The sequence below is a fragment of the Miscanthus floridulus genome, chromosome 10 (genome assembly GCF_019320115.1).
Source record: "Miscanthus floridulus cultivar M001 chromosome 10, ASM1932011v1, whole genome shotgun sequence".
In the NCBI taxonomy this organism is placed as follows: Eukaryota; Viridiplantae; Streptophyta; class Magnoliopsida; order Poales; family Poaceae; genus Miscanthus; species Miscanthus floridulus.
The window spans coordinates 23,485,756-23,498,745 of NC_089589.1; positions in this window are offsets into that span (position 1 = coordinate 23,485,756).

Sequence of the window (12,990 nt, forward strand, 5' to 3'; positions counted from 1 at the left end):
TCGTCATGGCCATGGCAAAATGTCTATAGGCTCCTTGCTTCCGGGCAACCTTCCAACCTATGAGTTTTACAACCCTTCTTTTGTAGCTCGCCAGTTTGGTCTTGATCAATTGCCTCCTCAATTGTTCTTCAAGGATATGCTGAAGCCATGAGAAGGTATCAGCGAAGTAATGGAAGCCTCCAGAGTCTTTAAACTAGGATCAAATCTTCCTTCCTTTTGCTTGCATGACTGGACAAGAGTAAACTTCTTTTCCAACCATTTTGACTCCTAGTGGCAAGAATGGCACTCCCATCTCTTCTGTGGGTCAGTCCATCCTAGATGCATAGCTCTGGATGGAGATTTTGCTTCTGACAGTGAGGTAACTTACCATTCCCTTTTTTAGAAAATTTATTTGATAAATTCCCCTGCCAATTGTTCTAATAGACCTTTTTAGGACACCGAATTCGATCCCCCAAGCTTGGACAGGAAGGGGCGTCTTATAGAGTATCATCCACCATGCCAGCCTCAAGAATGGGATCAACTGCACCCACACTAAGAAACTGATGAAAATTCAAGCTGCCTCTACCATTGTAACGTATCAATCCTCAAAACGCAAGGTAGCCCAAGGGACAACCCAAAAAACTGTTACTAGGAAAATACTTCGCAGAACGAGACCATCAACTCCCTAGGTAAACAATTCATCTTTTCCTCAAAATGATATTCAACTTCTAATTCACTTTCTTCACAGTTATCAATCATTGCATCCCAATCAGATAAGGGTGCAGAACTGTTGTCCCAGGCATTTAATTCAGCATCAACTGAACCTTCATCGGCCGATCCTTAAGAGGACCCAATTTCGGTTGAGCCAACCGATGCTTCTAAGACTGTAGAAGATGAGAACCTTTCCACTTCAATCCCTAATGTTGCCAAGGTATCTCCTCAAAATTCTTAATTTTATTCAATTTTCACCTTTCTCTGACCATTTACCATGCCAGACACTCCCTGAGGATACATTCATGCAAGAGCAGGAGTCTGACAGTCTCCCTATTGGAAATGATCCTGTTAGCATTGAAAATGATCCTACTGTTGTCGACGCCCAGACTGTTGATTCCCCAGTTTAGCACACAACTGATGGTAAGAAAATCATATATCCATTTTATCCTTCTACAACAATCATGAACTAAAAATCCTCCTTGATGTTTGCAGATACCAATGTTGAGAGTTTAGAGCCGATTCAACCAGATACCATTGGTGCATCATCAACCGTTCCTTCTTCTCAGATGGAAGCTATCTCAGAGAAGGTACCGTATTTACTTCATCATTTATCTTATTATCAACTGATTCAATCCTCCTAACAAGATTTCCTTATATATAGGTACTTAATCTTCCAGCTCCGAGCTACTCTTTCAACCTGGAAGAGTATCTAGATGAAGATGAAATCAGCTTATCAGCTACCTCTTCTAAAGAAGCTTTATCAGAAGAGACCAGAAATCGGCTAAGGGATATATTGCCAATGCTTGAGAAGAATATAGCCAATTTGATCCAAGATGCGGATTCAATGCAGAGAGTCTCCTTGGCCTTTAAGGATAATTCATCCCCGGTTCTTACCAAGGTCTTGTCATCTTTATCTATCATCGAAGATCAAGCCCCAAATGTGAAAAAGGCTCAGAGGATCTTGTCTAACCGTGAAGCTTTATTGGCCAAGAAGAACTCCAATAGGCAAGAGGCCAAAGAGCTGACATAGCTAATCGATGATTTGAAGAACTCCTCCCTTAGGATCGATCCAGAGCTGACCCAACTGGAAACCAAGCATGCAGAACTTGAGAAGGAACTGGAGAACGTGAAAGCTGCCATCGATTGCCATAAGTCCATCCTGACTCAAATACCTGATGCCATCAAGCAGAAGAAATTGGAACTGCTGACCAAGGTCAGAGAAGGCAGGGCCATCTATATCAGCCTTGAGGATATTCCTGGATCAGCCGAAGAGGACAAACAACAAATCGTGGAAGTCGACGCTATCCGGCTAGAAGCATTGAAAGCAATCCAGGATGTTCTAGACTTGTAATTTGTGTATTAACATGTATCTTGTGTAGAATCAATGATAACCATATTTTCTACCGATCCATTGTATTTCTTGTCTCGGCTAAAGGGCCGATTTGAAAATAGCCGATCCCAGACCTCTAACCTTAATCCAATTAAGTCTGAAAACACGGCCTTTATTAAGAAATTTCCCAATCTTCTGTCCTCAGTTATCAATGCCGCATTCTCTTCGGCATTAGTGAGGTGGTGCTTCACCTCCTATTAATTGTGGATGCCTTTTGCACGTCCCGAGATGTCCACCACCTCGCCTCGTGGCTACAAATACCAGCCAAGTGTTTGTTGCCTCGAACACATCTATACTCACAACTGCTCCTATTCCTTTGCACTTCTCCACCTTCACAAACCCTATAGGGGTTTTCTTCCCCCTTCTCGTAGATCCAATCAACCTTATGGCCTGCGAGGACAACCGGGGCAAATGCACGGTGGAGGAGGTTCTAGAGGAGGATCTACCGATGAGCCAGCGCCTCCGCCGTATGAGGTAAGGGTCGATATCTTCTGCTCATGACAATGGACTTCTCTAACTTATTTATTGGTTCGTCTTGAATGATAGCCTTCGTCTGCTTCCTCCTAGGGCTGGCGAGCCCTCCAATGCCACAACTGATGCTGCCTCTGTGCCGGACTCATCGTCGGACTCCTTCGATTCTTACAATGGTGCGACACCCGGTGTTTCCTCCGGGAGTGGAGGGCAGCCCAGGACCGTTATTCTGAGGCAACTCGGGAAAACGGCCATCTTGACATCCACCTCGGGGTCTCTCAAGCTGCCCTTCACGCCACCGAGGAAGAGGCCAGCGCTGCTCAGGCATGGCTGGCCGAGTCTGACGCCATGGTTGCGGGTAAGATGGACTCCAAGAACACCTTTATTTTGATTTCCACTATCTTTATCTTAATAGCTTTTTTGTTTCTGTGATCGCCAGCTCTAACGGTGCAGTTGGAGTCCCTTCAACTGGCGGCGAATGTGGCTACGGTGGCCGTCAATGCCTAGGGCCCCTTCATCAACGCTCGCCTCCATGACATCTCGGCCCGTGGCCAGGAGATTGCCCTTCATGGCGTTCGTCATGGCGCATCGGTGGCGCTAGCTGTTGCGTAGGTCTAGAATAGGTACGGGCTCCATACCATGGAGACCGGTTTCCCGATGGGCAACAACCCTGAGGAGCGCGAGGACTTGATCGAGGAGTTCGTCGATGCAACGGAGGCCATCGTGGACATCACATCCGCTCAGGATGTGATAAACAATGTCTTCGATTAGTTTGTATTTTGGGCAAACTAATCAATGAATAAAATCTTTAGTTTTTCTATGATTGTATCTGTGTACTTTCTGCAGTGTCATGATTGTTCCTGCGTTTGTTTTTGCTCTATAGACGATACATCTCATATCGGCTTTGCCCCCTTTCTAGGGTAATTTTGAGCCAAAGGCGATACCCTTCTGGTACCGGGTATTAGAGCCGATGACTGAACAAATTGGCTATCAAGTGTTGATCCAAACGCTAAAATAAGATTCCTTCAAACATTTTCCATCGATCGCTTCTTGATAGGTTGCACCAGAATCTTTAGACCAAAGATTAAACAATTTACCGATCTAGGCCAGTCATCTCATTAAGCAAAATAATCTTTAAATTTCCTTTAATAAATCTATCAACTATGGCTTGTACTCAAGATTCGTCTTAGCGCTCACATATGTTAGCCTAGGCCTATCTCCAAGACCAATGTCTATTTCCTTTAATTCATCGGCCGACGTGAAGCTATGCCCTAGCTTACCATCTGTACCATCTATCGGGTTATCCGTTAAAACAAACTCTCAGAGCCGATTGCTTGGATCGGCGGTTGACTTTCATCATTGATCTTAATGAAGCCTCCTTCCCATAGCTTGCCAGAAAAACACTCGAAGTCTTTCAGTTCCTAATATACTGGATCGGCTGTTGCGATACTTATAGAATCATCAGCATGAACCAGTTCAAAACCGTCTCCATGCCACCGAATCAAGCACTGATGCATAGTCGATGGTACACAACAATTTGCATGAATCCAATCACGACCAAGGAGTAAACTGTATGACCCTTTCCCATCAATGATGAAGAATGAGGTGAGCAAAGTTTTACTTCCGATTGTCAATTCGACATTCATTGCCCCCTGGTCTTAGATGCATTACCCCCAAAATTGTTAAGCATCATGTCGGTCTCAATCAAATCTCCTAATCCTTTGCCAAGTTTACGGAAAGTGGTATAAGGCATAAGATTGGTAGAAGCACCTCCATCCACCAACATTTTGCTCATCGGCTTCCCATCAACGAAACCTTTCACATATAAAGCCTTCAATTGCCGGTGCTTGGCTGGCTTATCGAATATAGCTTGATGTACAACTGCCAGCTTCGCAACTATCTACTCATACTCTCATTCATCAAAATCTGAATAAACTTCTTGGTCTGCTAGTGCTCTAAATTCTAACGGCAATAGAAAAGCCAGTTGAATATTAGCCGAAGGTTGACCTCTATCGGCTGTTTGTTTAGCACGCCACACTTGAGGTCTACCAGATGCCTGAGCCTATTCAAACTTTCTGTTCCTCAGGCATTGCACCCTTCTTTTCTAGCTTCTTGTCAAACCTCCTGGACACCATTGCCCTTCATGCCAAACATATTCTTCTTCATTATCATCTTCTCCATGATCAGCCCAATTTTGATCAACAACTCGTATCCCAAGCAGATCATGCACACTTCTATTTTTTAAGCGCCGATCCATGTTATGATGATACTCATCTCGAGCATGGATAGACCGGCGGTTGGCTTGAGATTGCCTAAACTCCCAATATTGCTCACTGCACTCTAGGCAATTATTTCTAGTAGGCAATTTCAAACCTTCATTACAACAATGTCTGAAGAAAGGACAATTCAAATGTGATTCAGCTTGCTTTCTGTAACAACCCGGATTATTCTGGAAACCAAAAATACGAGCTTTCAAAAAAATTTCTTGCAATTGAGTGAAACATATAATTGCTAGGTGAAACACAAGTCCAACTCGCTAACAAGACGTTGCATACATGTAGATGGTTTGTAGGTGATTGCCGGAGTTTTCGAGTTGTCCTATGTTTGAGCCTCGTTTTTGTTGGAGAGCACAACCATAGCAACCTCCTTGTGATCCTCGCGGGATTATTTCGAGTCTTCCGTGAATCTCTCTCTATAATCCCGAACTCCACTAGAACTCGGACTTGCCATTTATATTTGTGCCAACCATTGGACCGGAGTCCCTAAACCCTAAGACCCCTAGTAGACCACCACGATGAGTAAGCATGTTGTTAATACATGCGGGTACACACATATAAGACCTAGGAGTAGGATCGCCGTCCACAGTGCCTGGAGCCCTAGCTGCTCGCCCTATAAAAACGCCGCAACCGGCCGCCCCTCTTTCTTCCTTCCCCAGTGCGCCGCCACTCTCCACTGAAGCCATGCGCGCTCCTCCGAGCCTCGCCACCAGCGCGCCGCCCGAGCCAGCACCAAGGAGCGGTATCGCCCAATGCTGAGCTGGAGTCCGCAACACCTCGCCACGCCGGAGCTGCTGCCGAAGCCATGGCGCCGCCCGCGACGCCATGCTCCCCGGCCGCCCGACAAGCGCCGTCCCGGATCTGAGGCCGAGCCCGAGGCGCCGTCCTCCGTCTTCTCGCCGGCTGCCGTGAGCACCTCCCACCCTTCGGCGACTACCAGCAAGGCCGGAGCCCACCGTCGTAGCACCAGCCGTGAGCTCCATCCTCGGCTGCCGCGGTCACCACCTCGCTGTGCACCTCTTCAACCCCGTCGGGAGGCACGCCCCTGCTCGTGCTCCAAGCCTTCGGACAGCAGCAGCAGCCCTTCCTCGCTATGCACCACCGACCACTTCGCCGATGGACCGCAACATCTTCTCGGCCTTCGAGCCGTGCAACTCTATGTGCAGGAAAGAAGCCGGCCCCTTGCGGCATCCTTCGCGAATCGTGGCTGAGCTCCGTCCAACAGCTGCCACATGTTCGGCAATCTATATCCTCCCCACTTTTGTGAACATGTGTCTATCTTTCATTCGCACATGACCCTCATCTATGTATCATCTATGTATCCGTGATTAGTAAATGCCTGTGCCGACCATCGCCGTCGGTCTACTCCTTCGTTTCCATTTCCCTTCATGACGATCTATCTATTATGCGTGTCTATCTCTTGTACCTCGAATTCTTTTCCCAAGTGCTTCGATTAGGTGATACATCTTCGTCGCTCGATCACCCGGATGAGCCGAAGCCGTTGGATGACCACAGGTGCGACCAACTACAAGCCCCGCCAAGATCATGATGCCGAGCAACGCGGGTCATGTTCTTTCACTTCGACAAACCTCGGTGAGCCACCACCGTGCCCCTCTTTCCAACCCCAATTTTGCTTACCGGCCATGGCTTTCCAACCATGGAACGTGTAGACCGAGTCCACCTCCGGCCTTTGGACACACAAGCACACACACACGTGACTAACCCAAGCCAAATCGAACCACCAGAGTTCCAAGGGCGCCGATGTGGTTGCCGACCACCATTGAAGCATTCTCTAAAGCCATGTGTCGTCCACCGTGAACCACGCCCGATTGAGTCAAGCCTTGATCGCCGTCTCTGATGTTACGATGGAGCTCTACCGCTCCTAGACACGCCCGCACTCACTAGCACGAGACCAGACTTAGCCAAACGGATCCACGACGTAGGAGACGCCGGAAAGGACTTGTCGCCTGTAAAACCCATCGTGGCCAAGCCATGCCGCGGCGAAGAGTTACCATGACCTCATCGTGAGCCCCGAAGCCGTAATTGGACCACGTGGTATTGATCGCCGCATCATGGACTGCAGGATTCCTTTTTTGGTTGCCCTAACGGCTCCGTGGAACCCTATGCCCGTGTTTCACCACTATTCCGGCTACCTCGAGTCACGAGGACATGCCATCGAGATCTACCGGGACCCGCACTGCCTTTTGAAGTAGACACATTACACAACACATGGACAAAGCCCTGGTATACGCTGCAAGACCTAGCACCGTGCCGTCGTTGTATTGAGTCCGTTCCCGACATTCCAGCCACCTCGTTAAACGAGGGCGAGCCGTTGCAAAACCGTGTGATCCCTAGCATTGTACCGATGACAAGGGGAGTCTTTCCGACATCGCGGTCGCCTTGCCTTGCAAATGCGTGCTGTTGAGGAGATATCATGACCCCGTCTACTACGAGCCGTAACCCTGGACCATGAACCCTAGTCGTAGGTCTTATCGAGACCATGGAAAGCCCCATCTCGCATCTTTCCGTTTACACATATCTACCTTGTTGGGCCCTAATCTTACGACCTATCTGTCCATGACTGTCTTACAGGATCTACCCATTCCCCAGCTATGGAATGTGCTACTCTGCAGTCGTGTCGAGTTGTTGCGTCTTTTGGTCGTGTTTTGGTTCTTATCGCTGGTTGTTGGTGTTGTTGCCTGTGTGCTGAGCCTTCGAGCCGGCTGAGGGAGCGTACCTCATTCGGACGTTACGATCGTGGGATCCGTCTCGCCATGACCGTGATGCCGAGTGTAACTCGACCCCTCGCTTTTTAGTTGACTTCCTAGTACCACGAGTGTTAGCACCTGTCTTCGGCCCTAGAACATTGTCGTGATGGATTCAATGTCGATACTAACATCGATGCGGATATCACCCGCACGCTTTGAGCCCTCCATGACCAAGTCCTGTGGGAGATGACCTAGGAGATAACAATCATGGAACGATGGATGCCAACTTGTTGGTGTAGCTTGTGGCCGCTAGTTTGCCTCGCCATGACCATGGAGCTACGCCACTCTTTTGCTCTTACTTGCCTCTTTGTGCTCAAACCCCCGTATGCTTGTACCTTGTATGACCATCGCATTTCTTTGATTCCCGCGATGACAACCGCACCGCTATGAATTAGAGAGATGTCTTAGTGCCAGTGCACCTAAGTCGGGTACCCTATGAGTGGTTTGCGCACTTGGTGTTTGTCGCTTTTTTCCAATGCCCCGTCTTTGTAGTAGCGTGTGCGTTAGAAGAAGTGGACCTTGCTCTTGGTTGTTCTTACTCTTATTGCCCCGATAGCCCGCTCTGTTCGATCCCGTCTTACCCGTGACGATTGGATCAAAGACCGGACTATTCCCTTTTGTTAGCGAAGCTATGGTCTATGTCGTACCTCGGACCCGTGCGTGTTGACCCGATCGACCGTCTAAAACCATCTTCCCTAAAGATGTGTCTAGGAACATAACATGGACGTGCCTAGCTAACCCCGCTGCTTTTGCCGTGTTGAACGACTGTCTCCTCGGCTCCTGACGTTGATGTGTCGTATGGATCGAGAGGACCCGTCGCTGTCCAACCTCTTTGCGCTACCGCTTCCTACCATAGCGGGTGAGCCAAAGTACATTGGAGCCAAGTCACAATAGTGTTATTCGTTGACTTGCGGGATAAGGCTATAAGAGCTGAACCCCGTCATTCTTCCTTCGTTGAGCCTGTCTTCTGATTCTCGTCATCTCCATGATGCCCGAAAGGAAAGACAGCGAGCCATGATGTTTGCTACGAATAAGCTCTGGCTTACACCGTTTATCATAAAGCCGTACTGGCTTGGCCATGGCATAAGCTTGTGCATAGGCAAACCATCACTTGTGTTTCTTGGCCCAAGGAAATCGGACAACCGCCGAGAGGGCTAAGTTGTGAATCTTTTAGTGTGCCGTTGGTGTTATTGGATCTTCCTGCGTCTTGTCGTCTTTTCGAGTGTCGTGTGTTCTCTAGCTTTGCGTGTCGCTTCACGGAGTAGCTTGGTCAATCCTTAAGGACTTACTAGTACCCAGACTCACCGGGAATCCCTTACATCCCACTCGCCCTATATGGTGCGGGACGGTCGGACTACTTGGTAGAACAATGCCACTACTTCTAGGCAAACGTGTGCAAGGAGGTACGGGGCGCGCGGTTTCCCCCACACCCTTCCGAGACTTTAGGAGGCCTTGTGGACCTGGCTCTTGACATCCAGAGGGCCCCGGCTCTGTCTTCGACTCACAGTATCAGCCATCCCAGACTAGACTTGGGATGTTCTAGGGCTGAGAGGTAGGGTGGCATCATTCTAGGCTAGCAAGCGGCCGGAATCTGCCTAGACGGGGCACCGTCGAGGATGGCTATCTTGTGGGTATGTAAAACCTCTGCAGAGTGTTTGGTTGATCAATCGATACATATGCTGACTTGTCGGCTATGGACCTTTCCTGGGTTTCGCTTAAACTAGATAGGAGATGTGTCCTTCTTTCCTCCCTCCAGGGTTGGGGTATTTTCCGGTCGTGAGCCTTGGCGTTGTGGGCCGTTGAGACAAGGCCGAGAGGGAGTTGGCCTGTCGACCTGAGTGTGTGAGATGAGATAAGGTGTGGTGGTGTGGAGATGGTTTGGGATGGATGGTTGGTGGATGGATATGGATGGTGTGGTGGTGAATGTGTTAAAAATTGGATATTATTATTATAATACAATTGTTATTTACTTCTCATGCGCTAAGAATGCAAACCACAGCCAAATATTAGGATCGCCAGATCCCTTGTTTATTTTTTCCACTAAAACTCATCGGTGCTGACCATGGCCTGCACACATCTGGCAGTGTGCAGATTTCCTGCTTCTCAGAGATGCTGACTTTAGAAGGATTAGGAGGTCTCGTGCCTACGCTCAAGTTTGGTTCGGAGATGGAATCTACGCTGCACTACGCCAACTCTGATGATGCCTGTGAAGGAGGAGCCTTCACTCGATAGTCTTCCGCTAGATTAACTCTGTAATAGGTGTGTTCCCCAGTGATGTAATATCTTGTATTCTTGTAATCTTACGATGTATGACTGGGACATCGACTGAAATATGATAATATGATGGAATCAGTTCTTGGTTTTATCATATTAAAATTCATTCTGTGGATTTTCCCTTCAAGGAAAATTGAGGATGTTTCACTTTCTTTCATACGTCTCTTTCTCTTGTTGACACTGGTATTCTTTATCTTCTAACCAACACTGATAATCCTTTTTCTTCTGCCGCTGTCATTTATTCAACAAAATTCGAGATGTAACATGCGGCCTTGTCGCCCCATCCCATGACGTCTCTCCCTGCTCATATCAGCTCTTCTATTGGTCATGATGCCTTTCAATCTCTCTATATCCATCAGCTGATATTTGCATCTTCAGGTCGATGGTTCTGGCTTTTTTGGCCCTAGTTGATGTTAGAACTTTAGTCATCCCTTTGAGCAACCTAGCATGAACCATGTTCCGATCTCTTGGGAAAGGATTATCGTCAACTTTCATCTTTTGAGGTGTATCAAATTTGAGCCTCCCTTGCTGAATAGCCCTCTGTATATGTTGCCGGAAAACTCTGCACTCATTAGTAGAATGAGAAGTAGCGTTGTGAAATTTGCAGAACTTCTTATTCTTCCACTGATCGGAAGGCAACATAACATGATTGTTGGGCAACTTGATATGTCCCTTCTCAAGCAAGAAATCGAAGAGCTTGTCTGATTTTGTGACATCGAAATCATAGCTATCTTCAACTCCTTTTCCCCAAGGACTTTGCACCATCACTATCTTCTTACTCCAATTCCATTCGGCCGCAGCAATCTCTTCTTCTTCGTCGCCCTCATAGCTGTCATCAACTGAATATGGATTATAGGCTTCAGCAATTGCGGCATCCTTCTGGAATCGGGTATCTCTGCGTATATTATGGAATTGGCTATTGAGCACTGCCACTCATTGAGCCAACTGACCTAAATTGTCAAATTCTTGCCCAAGCAGTTTCTCTCTCCACATTGGCAACATTCCTTGAACGGCCAAAAGCAACTAGCTGATCATCGGTCAAGTTCAATGAGAAGCACAAATTCCTCGTCTCTCGGAACCTCTGAAGAAACTCGGTGCCCAATTCATTAGTTTTCTGCCTTATAGTCGTCAAATCGGTAATTTTTTTTCTCTTGTCCCAGTGTAAAAATATGTATGAAATTTCTTCTCTAGGTTAGCCCAATTGGCAATAGAGTTAACTGGCAGCGATGAAAACCAAGTGAAGGCTGGTCCTGACAGGGACAAGGAGAAGAAATGAACTCGATGGGCCTCTTCAATGGATGCTTCGCCCAACTGTGTAAGGTACCGACTGAGATGTTCTATTGTGCTTGTGCTATCCTAGCCAGTGAACTTAGCAAACTCTATGACTCTAAAATTTTTAGGAAGAGTGACTAAATCATACCACTCTAGATACGAACATTTGTACGAGAAGGTCTGCCCTTTTGGCTTCAAACCGAACTGATTCTTCATCATCTCGGTCACTCTAAGCAACAACTCATCAGCACTTGAATCTGGATTTCTCTGTAATTGTTGACCCATCTGCGGATTAAAATTTCGGGTACCTTGATACCCCGGGTTTGGAATCATATGAAGGGTATTATAATCTGTGCCATAATGATATCCTTGTGGAATCTCTATCTGCTGGGTCCTTTGCTGGTTTGCTGCTTGAAGTCTCTGGTTGTAGATGCTAGGATCTGTATCTATATGAATCCTTTGGACTGATGGTGCTATTTTTTGAGCCGACGACGATATTTGGCTTGCTGTGCCAAAATGATGAATTTGATTCTGAACTTGCCCCGTCGGCTGTTGCACATGCTGCACTGACAGTCCAGAATTATACAACATCTGATTAGTAGTAGCACCCTGAACTTGCTCAGATGAGCTCTGAACTGCCTGGACATCATCGTTACCAGCTGGTACTGCTTCTTGATGGCTAGTACCGGCTTGATTAGTTCCCTGAGTCGACGGATGTGGAATATTGTAATAAATCGGTCCAACCTGATCAATTGGATATTCATGAAACACATCTTTCATGGTGTTGTGGAATATGTTCAAGAAAATTGTATTATGGTTCAATATGGCATCATGAACAGATTTGTTTACAGCCTCTATGAAGAAATGCCTATCTTCAGCTTCGTCTGTATCTGACTGCCCATGCAATAGAACTCTTGGTAGTGGATATTTCTGAACAACTTCATTGTCACATGTCTTGGTGTAGAACAACAAACACTTGTTCTAAAATTCTTCTATTGCTTTACTGATGACATCTTTATCCTCATCAGGTAAGTCTTCATAAGGCACCATAAGGATGTCACTGTTGTTGTAAGCCGCCATGACGATTGTGGTGTCCCACCGCGCGTGCCAGAACATGTGTCGGCGCAAAAACGTGTCATTGCGCCTGGCACACAGCAAGCCGGAAGGATCTGCTTGATGGAGCAAGGCTGGAGATCCGTGGCTTTTCACACAAAAATGCACGCATTGCACGGTCTGGGAATCAAACCTGAGACCTGTGCCCCCACCCATAGCTGCTCTAACTACTCCAACCCTAGACCAGTTGTGTCTATATGGCATATTCATTTTCCTAGTATACACTTCTCAGGACTTTAAAATAAATATTTAGGACCTTAAACAACTTTAGATGAAAAAGTCATCAACTATAAAGTTGTTGTTCTAATCGAGATCTATAACTTTGATGTTGGTTGTTTCTTCATCCGATGTCGTTTGAATAATATGAATTTTAATGTGTGGGAACTTCAACCATACTTTTGTGACCCCAAATAGTTTTAAACAAAAAAGTTATCAACTACAAAGTTGTAGTTCTTGAGAACTAAAACTTTGATTTTGATCAATTTTCCCCCCGAGGTCATTTGAAAAATTTGAATTTCAAAATTTAGAACTTCATATACAAATTTGAGACCATAAATGATTTCTAATGAAAAAGTTATGAACTATAAAGTTGTAGAACATAGCGTGATCTATAACTTTGCTTTGGATCATTTTTTCTTCCAAGGTTGTTTGTACAATTAAAAAAATAGAATTTCAAAATATAAGAGCTTCAAACATAATTCTAGGACCGTAAACAATTTCAAATAAAAAAGTC